This window comes from Capsicum annuum, unplaced genomic scaffold (assembly GCF_002878395.1).
Source record: "Capsicum annuum cultivar UCD-10X-F1 unplaced genomic scaffold, UCD10Xv1.1 ctg1715, whole genome shotgun sequence".
NCBI lineage: Eukaryota > Viridiplantae > Streptophyta > Magnoliopsida > Solanales > Solanaceae > Capsicum > Capsicum annuum.
This window is the reverse complement of record NW_025822796.1, coordinates 50,894-64,179: the sequence shown is the minus strand read 5'-3', so window position 1 is coordinate 64,179 and position 13,286 is coordinate 50,894. Positions and strand designations below refer to the sequence as shown.

Below are 13,286 nucleotides of genomic sequence, written 5' to 3'. Positions count from 1 at the left end.
TCAATTTTCATGCAAAACTGGCCCATAAACCCCTCTAAAATCCCCATTCTCCTTCACTTGAATTTTGGTTAAAAACTCTAAATTCCAACTAAATTCATGAATTGAATTGCTAAAAACATAAGAAATCGTGAATAATTAAGAAAAAGATATTACATTCTTACTCGTGTGATGAATCTCAACCTCTCATCCAAAATCTACTTAATCAAAAGTCGAGGTCTCGAAAATATACTTGGAATAAGGAATTTTGATTTTGAAAATGTTATTACCTCTATCTCAATTTATATCACACACTTTCGTTTTAGTCAATTTTGAAAAGAATAAAATATTTCTATATTTAGTACCAGTTTAATTTTAAAATGTCAATGTCACCCTTAATGAGATGATATATAGCCACACAATCACCTATGGCTTATTATTTTCGACCACAAATTTCAAGTCTTTCATTATTTCTTAAACTCTATGCTTAATCAAACTACATATAAATTAAGATAGAGGGAGTATAAGTTGTGTGAGGTACCCTCCCTTATTCTGTTTTAGCGATTGAAACTCATCTGAACTCCTTGGGATATAAATTAAATATGTAAATCACGCTTAAAATAACCTTCAAAGTATGCACCTATTGAAACTTCCAAATCAGCGATCCAAGGTCGTCTAGACATATATTTGATCGTGGTCAGCTCTTAATCTTCTAAATGACAAGTATGCAACTTAACTGTCTAAATCACTTTGGAAACCCTCAGAACAATTCCATATTGTTCATTTAAGAGTGCTTTATTATCATATGGACCGATAAGAACTTTCAGACATCGATTTCGAGCTCGTTTGCCCAAATGTTGACTTTGAAACTTTTTATTTTGTTTTACTTAAGGTCCGTTCACCGTGTGTGATAAAATATGATAGAATCATGATTTGAAATCATGAGATGAAGTTGAGGTTTTATTTGAAAATACAATTCAGACTTTTTACGTTGTATGTTTTCTCATAAACATGAAATTCTAGAAGTCGTGAAAACTATAAAAATTGCCCCAATTCTTTATACAATCTTACCAAACAAGCAAGAGTTTATCACAAAAGCATGATATACTATCACAAAGCTATTCTAAAAAAATATAACATTTATTGATCAAACTTGAGTTGAACACGAGTTGTCTTGTACTGCTCTTTAATATAATTGTCCCACATAGTACGGACATTCTCCTCATATTGAGCTTGTATTTCTCAATCAAATGACCGAGAAGATAAATCAACATTGTTACTTTAAGCCGTTTGTTGGTTAATATTACTAGTAACTAAATCTTCATGTTCATATACCCTGAATATTTCATCACTTCTTTGATATTTTAGAAAAAAAATTATATAACATAATACAAGTTATGACATTTGTCACTTGTCTATCAACATCATAATGATTCATGCCTTGTTTCAGCTTTCTGAATCTATTTTTTTAAAGCTTCAAAAGTTTGTTCAATCACATTGCGCAAAATGAATGCCTAAAGTTAAACAGTTCTTTAGTGTTTTGAAACTCTCTTTCACTTTCTATGTAATCTTGCAAATGATATCCAGTCCTTTATATGGAGCTAAAAATCTTTTCGTCTTCTAAAAATCAGCATTAACAACATAATAATTATCTACCAACAAATTTTTTTTTGAAGGATAACTAAATAAAGCATGTGACGGAAATGAGATAGCTTTGTGTAAATAAATAATGTTTATTCTAAGAGATAATTTTTAAATTATGAATTTGGTGAATAATTAATGGTAAAGTAGAATAGGTTTGAAGTAATAATAAATTTTATGATGGTGCGAGTATGATTATATGAGATATAAAGGTTTAAAGAGTAATAATATGAATTATAGATTTTATTTGCATATGAAATAAAATATGGTTGACAGATATAAATAGATGGATCTTTTTTTTTTTTTCGCAAACTATAAACTTGTGGATCAATTTTTGTATTTGAAAGTTTTCAAATCATGATATGAAATCTCAAATTAAGATTTTTGAAAAATTTGAAATTTCATCTCATTATATAAAATTATGAGATGAAGTCAGCGCTAAATTACATGTCCAAATGCTAACTCTATCTCATGATTTCAAATGACGAGATGAAATCACATGTCCAAATAACTACTAAGTAGTATTTAATATTTTTTATTTTGTTTGCTTCTCTGACACATATTCGATTGTCTCGGCCCCAATGCTTCTTGTCCCGGTCAGACAATAGCACCAAAAGTTTGAGTTCCTATTGAATTTTCTTCTTCGTCAATAATAACTGCAACATTGTCATCATATTATATCATTATCCTGTTGTCCCATTTGAGTTCTTCACAGATACGTACAATTACATCCACTACAAAAAAAGATTCATTTTGTGGAAATTAATTTGTCGATTTGTGGCAGGCTCGGATCCCCACAAAATAAATTATAACGGTTTCAAAAAATGCTACATTATGCCTTGCCACAAGCGATTTTGTGGCAGTTTTTTTTAAACTGCAACGATGTCCACCACAAAATAAAATTTTAATTTGTGAAAATTTGTAAAGCAATTAATGACAATTTTTGATCCCCACAATATAATCCTAATACGTTAAAAATAATAATTTGTGGGGATTTATGACCCCCTTAATTTTATCAAATCATTTTTTAAAAAAATATAATAGTGACAGTTTATAACTGTCATTATTTTTTTATTGAAAATCATCTTTTTCTATTTGAAATTTTTAATTCTGAAGTTGAATAAATAATTTTACTAGATTACTCATATGACATGAATTAAACTTCAATATCAATATCCATAAAAGTAAATATTACCAATTCAGATCCCCATCAAACTAAAGTTATATAACTACATATATGATGACTTAAAACATTACATAATATAGTAGGTAGCTCCGTGATAATTAAGCAAATATACAAAAGTGTTAAGTAGTTGCTTATTGCTTTGTATTAATATCACTTGATAATGTGGTTGTATCCACGCGTCTCACGCTCCATATTGTTGTGCTGAAACAATGAAGGATAAATAGTTAATGAAAATTGTATGATGACTAGAATTTTATAGATGAGAACAAATGTAGCTACATCAACAAACAAAAACTCCAAATCTTCTAACTGATAAGTTTGTCACTTGGTATAACAATGCAGTGAATTGAAGTTAGTAGAAAAATATTTATTTAGAGAATGTGATTAAACAAACTAACGATCTTATATAAAACTAAAGTCATTTTTCAAATAAAAGATGTACCTCGAGCACTTATTATGTGTATTTGTCACGATCCGAACTGAGGCCCTGACCACGATGAGCATCTCGACCATGAAATTCCAAGAGCCCTCCTAACAGGCAATCATATACATAATTCATATACTAAAAAGAAATGCAGAAAAACATAGCAAAACGGAAACATGGTCATCCTCTTATTTCAACTAAACAATACGAATATGAGTTCATAAATATTCAAGAACATCTAACACCAGTCTGCGAAATCTGTAACAATACGAAAACAACATCTATCTGAAAACGGGACAAGTCCCCCGATCGGACCATGAACTATAACCAAATTCAAATATAGCATAGACCAAGACCTTCCGGAACAAGGAAGGCTCACCAACTTCGATCGTCTGATAAACTGATCTACTGCTTAGCGGAACCCTAGGTCTGTGCCTTAGATCCTAAATTATAGGGGGTAAATATAAATAGTTTGGTACGCAGAACAGTTCAAAAAGGAAATATACTTTTATATAACATAGGTAAGAGCACTTTATAAAACATGTTGACATAAACCTTTTAAAACACATGGACATAATATGATGAGCTTTATAAATAATTCTTTCAATTGTGCTATAATTCATTTCTACATTTTTGAGCTAGATGGTATACCCTACAAGTTCATACTTCCATTGACTATATTAAATCTGCCCTTAACTCAATGACCAGGCTCCCAACCCAAGTCTACCGCAAGGATTAGAGTATTAATAATGGGGGGAGAAGGGGGGGGACACAGAAGATCATAAAGCATGGTGCCATAATTATCAATCAAATTAACATGTCATGGTAGTGTGCAAAATCACAAAGAAGGAAACCTAACCATAGTCCCAGTTCGGGAGGAAATGAATCAAAGTGCGCAAGATCACAAAGCATGGCACCATAACCCCGTGTCGGCAAATCACGGTTTCAACATAGAGTCTTCCAACTCGTGCTTTCTATGGGTAACCATCTAGCCCTCTTTAAGCTTTGTTTTAATCTCTTCTAAGAAAACATGCATCGTGCTTACAAACCATTCTTTTGTTATTCTATTAAGGGCAATTCACAATAGGGTATCATCATACCCCAGACTTGTAAGTCATTCGTATTGTATCTACACAGTGCCCTTCTCATTCAAACCATTTACATGACCATCAAAAGGATTTCATTCATTCAATGCATGCATATTGCTTATCAAAACTTTAATGCTCAAGGAATTATCATCATTTATAAACTAGCCCAACATTGGTTAAACATAGCTCTTATGATCAAAAAGGGGTTCTTAAATCATGCTCTCAAATAGTTTACAATACATGACATGCAAAGTACATAAATATTATCATGGGATGAAAGGATTCACAATTCATATTCAAAACCATCTTTCGAGTTTAAAATACATCTATACAAATTACAATCCAAGATTATGAAAAAAAAACCCATGATCATTCAGTGTTCTTCTCAATTGTTTTCACAATGCAAGCTCTTTTTAAAACGAACTCCCAATCTTACTACATACACATACTTGAGTAACTTTAAAGCTTGTTCAAATTTATAAAACGCATGCCCATAAGATTAGGACAACCCCACGTGCCTTAGGTTACTTAGTTTGAAGAATGAAACCCTAATTTTGACACTTTCTTAAGAATCTTGAACTTAGAGGTTGAACTCTTGATCTTTGGGGAACGAGTTAAGGTTTAGTTGGAAGAGAAATTGAGAAATATTTGGCATGTAATGCCCTAATGACGACTTAATTTCATATTATTACGACTTGGAGCTATGGGGAAAAGACGAAACTGCCTTTTGAAAATTAACTTCGTAACTAAAATCCCGATTTGGGAGTCTAGCGCGTCACGCCAGAGGGCTCATCGCCTTAGGCACTGCGACGTGGTGTAATCGCAATGACCTACTATTTTCGTGATCCAAACATGGCTCAAACCTCGTCTAAAAAATCCAAAACTTTCCTGAGACATGCCCTTTACACTCCCAAACATGAAATAACTCATTAATCTACGTCTTGGGGTCGGAAAGACCAATTTAGAAGTCATTGAAGTTAAGGGCTTAAAATATGACTAAGTCTTTCAACACTTATAAAATTTCGAGCCGTAAGCCCCTTAAGCATGTAACTAAAAGCTGAATTAAGCTAAGAAAGTACGGGGTAATAAAGTTCGGGTCCATAAACGTAGGAAATATGGTTTAACTTTAGTCCAAAAGTACGGGGTGTTACATTATCTTCCCCTTGGGATCATTCATCCCCGAATGATGGGTAGGAATTTGTTGAAGCTCTAAATGTATTGAATAAAGAACGTAACCTTTCACTGAATATTTTTCCTCAACCAAATATGCAAAGGCATCAACAGAGCTTCATGATAACCCTTTGTGAAACGCGTAAGCACGAAGCATGAGGTAATGAAACTTTACGTAGGGATGATCTTGCACATGAGTTCTATGAATTATAATCATCACAACATAAGGCATGAGTTAATTTGGTGATAATAGGCCTTATTTACAGTGGTACAATCATGAGATGAGATTTCATGGGAGATAGGGATAGAAACATTCTCTACCTTACATGATACAACGAATAGACTTAAACTTAAGGACACTACTCGCTATCCCCTAACATTAGATAACATACTTTGTCCTTTCCATATTATATTTCTACCATCACACATCTAACCATAAGAGTTTGAGTCCCACTGCATGGTACTTCTATGTTGAAGCCTAGCTCAGAGAAAAAAGGTGCTAGCTTAAGCTACAGGACCCTGTACTCTATATCCCATTAAGAATATTATTTTACCTTATCACTACCATCAAACACACTCGAGTTTTTATTTAGGGAGTACTAACCATATAGCACATTGGTTTGTGTTTTCATCAACCACAACATTCAAGCCTATCATTACTACACCCACTTCATGGATCTCCTACCAAAACCAACAATCTCAGTCACTCTCATAAATATTTTTTGCACATACCGAAAGTTCATCTCCTTTTTTCCTCCATCACCTATAACCTTAATAAAGAAATTATATCAAAATTTTTACATTCAAGAACATCTAATCCCCCTTCCTAAGTCGCTACTACTCTTCCATAACTACTATCATCGGAGGGTCATTGAGGGACCCAAGCATACGCATTAAGAAAGGGAGCAACACTATTTGATTATACCATATACTTATTGCACTACTTAATATGGGATATGAGATGAAGATATAATACAATAGACACGAAGTGCTCCATATATCAAGTATCTAGATCCTAATCAGAGAGTCGTTCGGACAAAAACCTACACAACATAAGTTCTTAGGACTGGGCACAGTGAGAAACATGTGGGCATATATCATGAGCGGTATAATATGAAGGTGGAACTCAAGGGGTCAACTCCTGAGACAAAGATTGCCACTTAAAGCTATTGTTTCTTATTTTTAGAGCTAAGATAGTGATGATTTTGCATAATCTTTATCACTTTGGCTAAATTCGACATAGAATGATTCGGCGATATATAGAAACATAATTTCTTAGGTCCAAGCATGATGTAAGACATGGATTTTTATGGATCATGTACAACATAACATAGGGCTTGAATACTAGAAAGATTGGGTTACTGAGACATTACTGCTTCTAGTTTGGAGGTCAGATCATAACATAAGTTACATACAAACTCGGGCCTTAGGCATAGACATGACTTCAATACATAAGACATTGGTAGAATGTACTCATTAAATTAAAGTAGGAGGAGCTTTCTTGAATAGGAATATATTTTATCACGACTTTTTCTTAAAACTTGACACATCAAGAGAATTCGGGAACTACCTTAATTCATCATTTCCCCCTTAGATCAAAGTCACAATCCTAGACTTGAGGACATATCTTCTCATTAAGTCGACAAATACAACCCTCCACACAATGGGGTATCACCATACACATAAACGCTGAACTCTCTAGACTTCTCCATACTACAAAATTTAAGAACGTGAACTAGGTACACATGACATTCATACATATAGAACCTTATCTAACAACATGATGCCTGGGGTTCAACTTATCATTATATACTCACGATCTTATCCATTTAATAATTCTACATAATTCATCATTTTACTCTTGTTCTCATGTGTATATATATACATCACAATTGTCCACTCATTATTCCACAAGTTGCCAATCTAGGCTATTACATACATCAAACCAAGCCTACCACTTACTCCCACAAACATGCATCATTAATCTTAAGCTACTATATATTTTTTTATCACCACCATCCACGTCTAAAGTTCAAGCCTATAGTCTAGCATCTATCATGTGATGAAGCATGCCAAATATTATACTAGTCCATCGAATTGGGAAATCAACCCAAATACCTTATTTCACTTAACTACTACCTATAATCACATCCCTTCCATGACATTACTACTACACCTCAAAATCCACTACTCACCTCCTCACATGTAGTACAAGTTTACAACTACTAAAGAAAATAAAGTCAAGGGGGTAAGGTAACATAATAGACATAGTCGACCTTAATCTTATATTATAACCCATTACGATCTTATCTACATATTCTACTTTCTCACATCATACTTACTTACCCAAGTATACACTTAGACTACCCTCAAATTCCACTTACACCAATGAGTTGCTACCCATAACTTATTGACTAATCTACCACTTTCCATTCACAACCTTTAAATAATTTCTACGACCACCATAGCTATCCATTCTGAGATACTTCCCTATTTTGAAAAAATAATAATCATAGCCAAACACTTTCTCTATAGACTACCATACACTCTAAAAATTTTGTTACAATATTGGCCGATCACCATTAAAGAGCAACCCACCCCTCAGTTAAGGGTTATACAACTCAAACTACTTATTTATACAAAAGTCACCCTCACTCTGACTTCTAACCTTGTGACTTCATATCACTAACTTTGGGATCATCTTACTACCAATAGGGTATGACACCTTAACACGTATTACTACTCAGGTGGAAATATTATTCCAACACTCTGACGTATATCACTATCCTTAAGCATGACATCTGCAATAAAAAATTTGAAAGGGACTAAATACATTTCATACCTCAGGCTCAAACGCACGACTGATGTAGATAGGGATATAAGCTTAAATCAATACACTTTAAAGCACTTATGGACTCCTCTCAAATCCCTGTGCAATTTCATAATCTTTTATGACTCAATTTGAAGGAGCCACCTCATTTAGACTCTAAGATTCTACACTTGAATCAACTTGGAAATGAGACATAGTTAATAAAATTAGAGTAAAGAAGGAATATGGATAAATTCGAAATGGACAACACAATGGCACGATCTAGAACATGAAGAAAAGTGAAACATTCCTAAATGCCTTGTATCTTCCTCCTTATAAGTGTGGCGCGCTACATACCCATAAAAAGAAATCTACCCAACACGACTTTGCAAATACCTTGGGACCATGAACCTTGATATGATACCAAGTTTATTACGATCCAAACTGAGGCCCTGGCCGCGATGAGAATCTCAAACCATGAAGGTCCGAGATTCCTCTTAACTAGAAATCATATGCTTAATTCATATACTATAAAGAAATGCGAAAAAACATAGCAAAATGGAAACATGGTCATCCTCTTATTTCAACTGAACAACACAAATATGACATTTAAGAACATCTAACACTAGTCCGCAAAATCTCTAATAATACGAAAAAAATATCTGTTTGAAACTGGAATAAGGCCCCCGGTTGGACCATGAACTAAAACCAAATACAAATATAGCATATACCAAGACCTTCCAGAACAAGAAAGGCTCACCAACTTCGATCATCTGATAAAATGATCTACTGCTTAGCGAGACCTTGGGATTCCATCTTAGATCCTGAAATATAGGGGGTCAATACAAATGTACCGGTACGTAGAATAGTCCAAAAACAAAATATGCTTTATAAAACATAAGTGAGAGCACTTTATAAAACATGTTGACATAAAACCTTTGAAAACACATGGGCATAATATGATGAGCCTTAAAAATAGTTCTTTCAATTGTGCTTCAATTCATTTCTGCATTTATGAGCTACATGGTACACCCTACAAGTCCATACTTTCACGGGCTACATGGAATCCGCCCTTAACTCAGCGGCTAAGCCCCCAACCTAAGTTTGCCACAAGGGTTGGAGTATAAAAAGGCGGGAAGGGGGGACACAAAAGATCACAAATCATGGGGCCATAATTTCCAATCAAATTAACATATCTTGGAGGTGCACAAGATCACAAAACAGGTCACCTAACCATAGTCCCAGTTCGGGAGGACATGAATCAAAGTGTGCAAGATCAGAAAGCATGGCACCATAACCTCGTGTGAGCAAATCACGATTTTAGCATAGAATCTTCCAACTCGTGCTTTCTTCGGTTGACCATCTAACCCTCTTTAAGCCCAGTTTTAATATCTTATAAGAAAACATGCATCATGCTTACAATCTATTCTTTTCTTATTCTATTAAGGGCAATGGTATCGTCATACCCAGACTTCCAAGTCATTCGTATTGTATCTATACACCGCCCTTCTCATTCAAACCATTTACATGACCATCAAAAGGATTTCATTCATTCAACACATGTATATTGATTATCAAAACTTTAATGCTCAAGGAATTGTCATCATTTATAAACTAGCCCAACATTGGTTAAACATAGCTCTTATGATCAAAAAGGGGTTCTTAAATCATACTCTCAAATAGTTTACAATACATGACATACAAAGTACATAAACATTATCATGGGATATAAGGATCCACAATTCATTTTCGAAACCATCCTTCGAGTTTAAAATGCATCTATACAAAATTATAAATCAAGATTATGAAAAGAAACCCCATGATTATTCCGTGTTTTTCTCAAATTGTTTTCACACTGCAAGCCTTTTTTAAAATGAACTCCCAATCTTACTACATATATATACTTGAGTAACTTTAAAGCTTGTTCAAATTTATAAAACACATGCCCATGAGATTAGGACAGCCTCACGTACCTTTGGTTACTTAGTTTGAAGAATGGAACCCTAATCTTGACACTTTCTTGAGAATCTTGAACTTAGAGGTTGAACTCTTGATCTTTGGGGGAGGAGTTAGGGTTTAGTTGGGATAGAAATTGAGTAATCTTTGGCATATAATGTCTTAATGACTACTTAATTTCATGTTATTACGACTTGGGGCTATGGGAAAAAGATAAGACTGCCTTTTGGAAATTAACTTCGTAACTGAAATCCCAATTTTGGAGTCCATCGCATCGCGCCTGAGGGATCATCGCCATAGGCACCGTGACGCGATGCAATCACGGTGACCTACTATTTTCGTGATCCAAACACGGCCCAAACCTCATCCGAAAAATCTAAAACTTTTTCAAGACATGCCCTTTACACTCCTGAACATGAAATAACTCATAAATCTACTTCTCGGGGTCGGAAAGACCAATTAAAAATCATTGAAGTTAAGGGCTTAAAATATGACTAAGTCTTTCAACACTTAGAAAAATTTCGGGCCATAAGCCCCTTAAGCATGCAACTAAAAACTAAATTAAGCTATAAATGGTACGGGGTAATACGGTCCGGGTTCATAAACGTAGGAAAGACGGTTTAATATTAGTACAAAAGTGCGGGAGGTTATCGTATTTGACACTACATTTTAGTAATGCATATGGATCTAACATCATTAAGGAAAAAAGAAGTACTGAAACTAGTTGATACTCTAAATCATTTTACTTAAACTAGATTTTCATTCTATATTTGTCTTGCAAAGCATCTAAATGCATACACAAGTAGATAAATAAGCAAGCAAGCTAATAAGCTAATAATCAAGTAAATAAGATTGGAGTATGTGTCTTGTGTCTATTCCTGAAAGTGAAGCCAAAAGTGGTGTAACTATAGCTGGGGATGGCCTCGATCTCTTATAAGTTGTTAGTGAATTTCAACATGGAATATGAAATATATCATAAGCAATGAATATAATACTATGGCTAATACAATGATATACCTACAAGCCTAACTGCTCAGAAAATACAACACTCCTACCCCACAAATCTTCTAAGATAACCTCAGTAACAGACTCACTCCAGAGACCATAATTACATGACTTTGGAAAATTATCTAAGAATGGGAAGAATCAATTTTTTTACCAGAATGTAAATATTTTACCAGCATAAAAAATTACAAAGTTTAAGTTTCTATAAACAAGCACTCCAGAATCAGGAAGAATCTAATCAGTTCAAGATTCACCAAGTATACTAAAGGGAATTTTATTTCCCTCCACTATATGTATTCTCTAGGGATGTAAGAAATATAAGATATAATTCATTATTATTATCTTTTTGCATTCCTTCAGCAATTTATGGTCCTTCTTATAACTCTGTATAGGAAGGCATACCAACTTTGTTGCATTAGAACCAACAACTACCGATGATCGGATAGAAGAAAGACCTTTTAATAATTTATGAATCTAAGGGAAACACAAGAATAGGATCAGAACCCACTGCAAACTTTGACATACAAGGCTCAAGTTGTTTACAATCCCAAAAAATAAAATTTACCCAATTTTGGGGAATCTCTTCTAACCATTCACCTATTATTGTTTCACGTATGTCGCTCCAACCATAGAATCTTAGAGCTTGAACATGTTTGAAAACAGGTCAACCCCCTCCATCAGAATAGCTTTGGGTGCTCTTTATTATGAACTTGTATCCAAGAAAACATTCATGTACATCGAGTACAACAAAATAACTGATGGATATCTCAATTCGTGTTCATTCAACCAATGCCAGTTCAAAGTGGCCCAGCCAAACACCTTAAGGTCTTGAATTAAATTATCCTCCTATCAATTGTTTAATGTACTTAATATTATCCTACTATCAATTGTTTAATACATGATCCTCTTTCATTATAAAATTTTACTTATAAACTAATTCATAACTCTACCTTATAGTTTGTACTTTCAATGTTCCAATTAGCAATGTCAAGTGAGCACGTTGGGCTAACTCAATAGTGTATTAAAGGTTACTTGAGACCAACTTGAAAATAATGCAAAGATCAGAACAAAAACTTGCTAGTAACTAAACTAGTTCGACAAATAAAAATATGCATTAAGTTGTTCTTTATAGTTTACGATCTGAAAGACAACCCATACAATAGCCCAAATACAGAAATCCCAGTTTACTGAAAAATACAAAGATCTATCAAAGAAATTTTGCAATCACTTATGTTACCCATAACAATAATTCTTAAAAGGACAGACTTTGTAATCAGACCTCAAAAACAAGGGTATCGAACAAAACTAACCTAATACATGTAAGAAAATATAGATTGAACAACATACTGAACTCAGATATAAATTTTATAGCAGAAAGTAAACAAAGAACAAATAAATCACATAAAAAGTGAAAGAGTATGACGAAGTATGAACCTTCGTTGTCCCGATTGCACTTTTGCCCTGATGTGAAGAGGACGATGAAAAGCGCAAGTTGAATGAGAATTGTGGATAAGGGAAATCGTACCCTTTGAAAAAGGAAAAGGCGAGGGAAGAGGGGAATTTTTTCGTGCATAATTTTTAGTCTAATTTACTAATTACCCTCCTAATGAAAACATTAAAATCTAGAAAGATTGTGTACATTTTTGTATTTTACAACATTCTAATTCTTTTTCCTATTCTTCTCTTTTATTTTAGTACTAGTTTAACCGCAGTGCCTTACATGTCTAACGTTTGATTATTTAAAATTAAATGATTTTACCTATTGCGGAGATTTTTAATGAAGTGTAAATGTTTAAATCACTTTTCAAAGATTTTCACAAATTAATATAATAATGTAAACATAAATATGTATTTTAATGTAAGCACATATATATTTTACCACCAAAAGTTTCAAGTGGTTGATGAAACTCTCCACGCAATTTTTTAGGCTTAAATATAAGTACTAACGTACATATGAACCCCTGAATACTATTATCAATAATAATTTATATTGTATATTTATTCATATTTTGATTAAAGAACGTATAATAA

General features: G+C 33.5%; 1 long non-coding RNA gene across 1 annotated transcript; it reads right to left on the bottom strand.

Moving 5' to 3' along the window:
• Positions 1-2,776: 2,776 nt before the first annotated feature.
• LOC124890411 lies at positions 2,777-12,843 on the bottom strand. The gene is made up of 4 exons (XR_007049159.1): positions 12,690-12,843; positions 9,055-9,118; positions 3,246-3,334; positions 2,777-3,004 (listed from the first exon to the last, which is right to left on the bottom strand). It is a non-coding gene; the product is annotated as an uncharacterized LOC124890411 (long non-coding RNA).
• Positions 12,844-13,286: the final 443 nt, after the last annotated feature.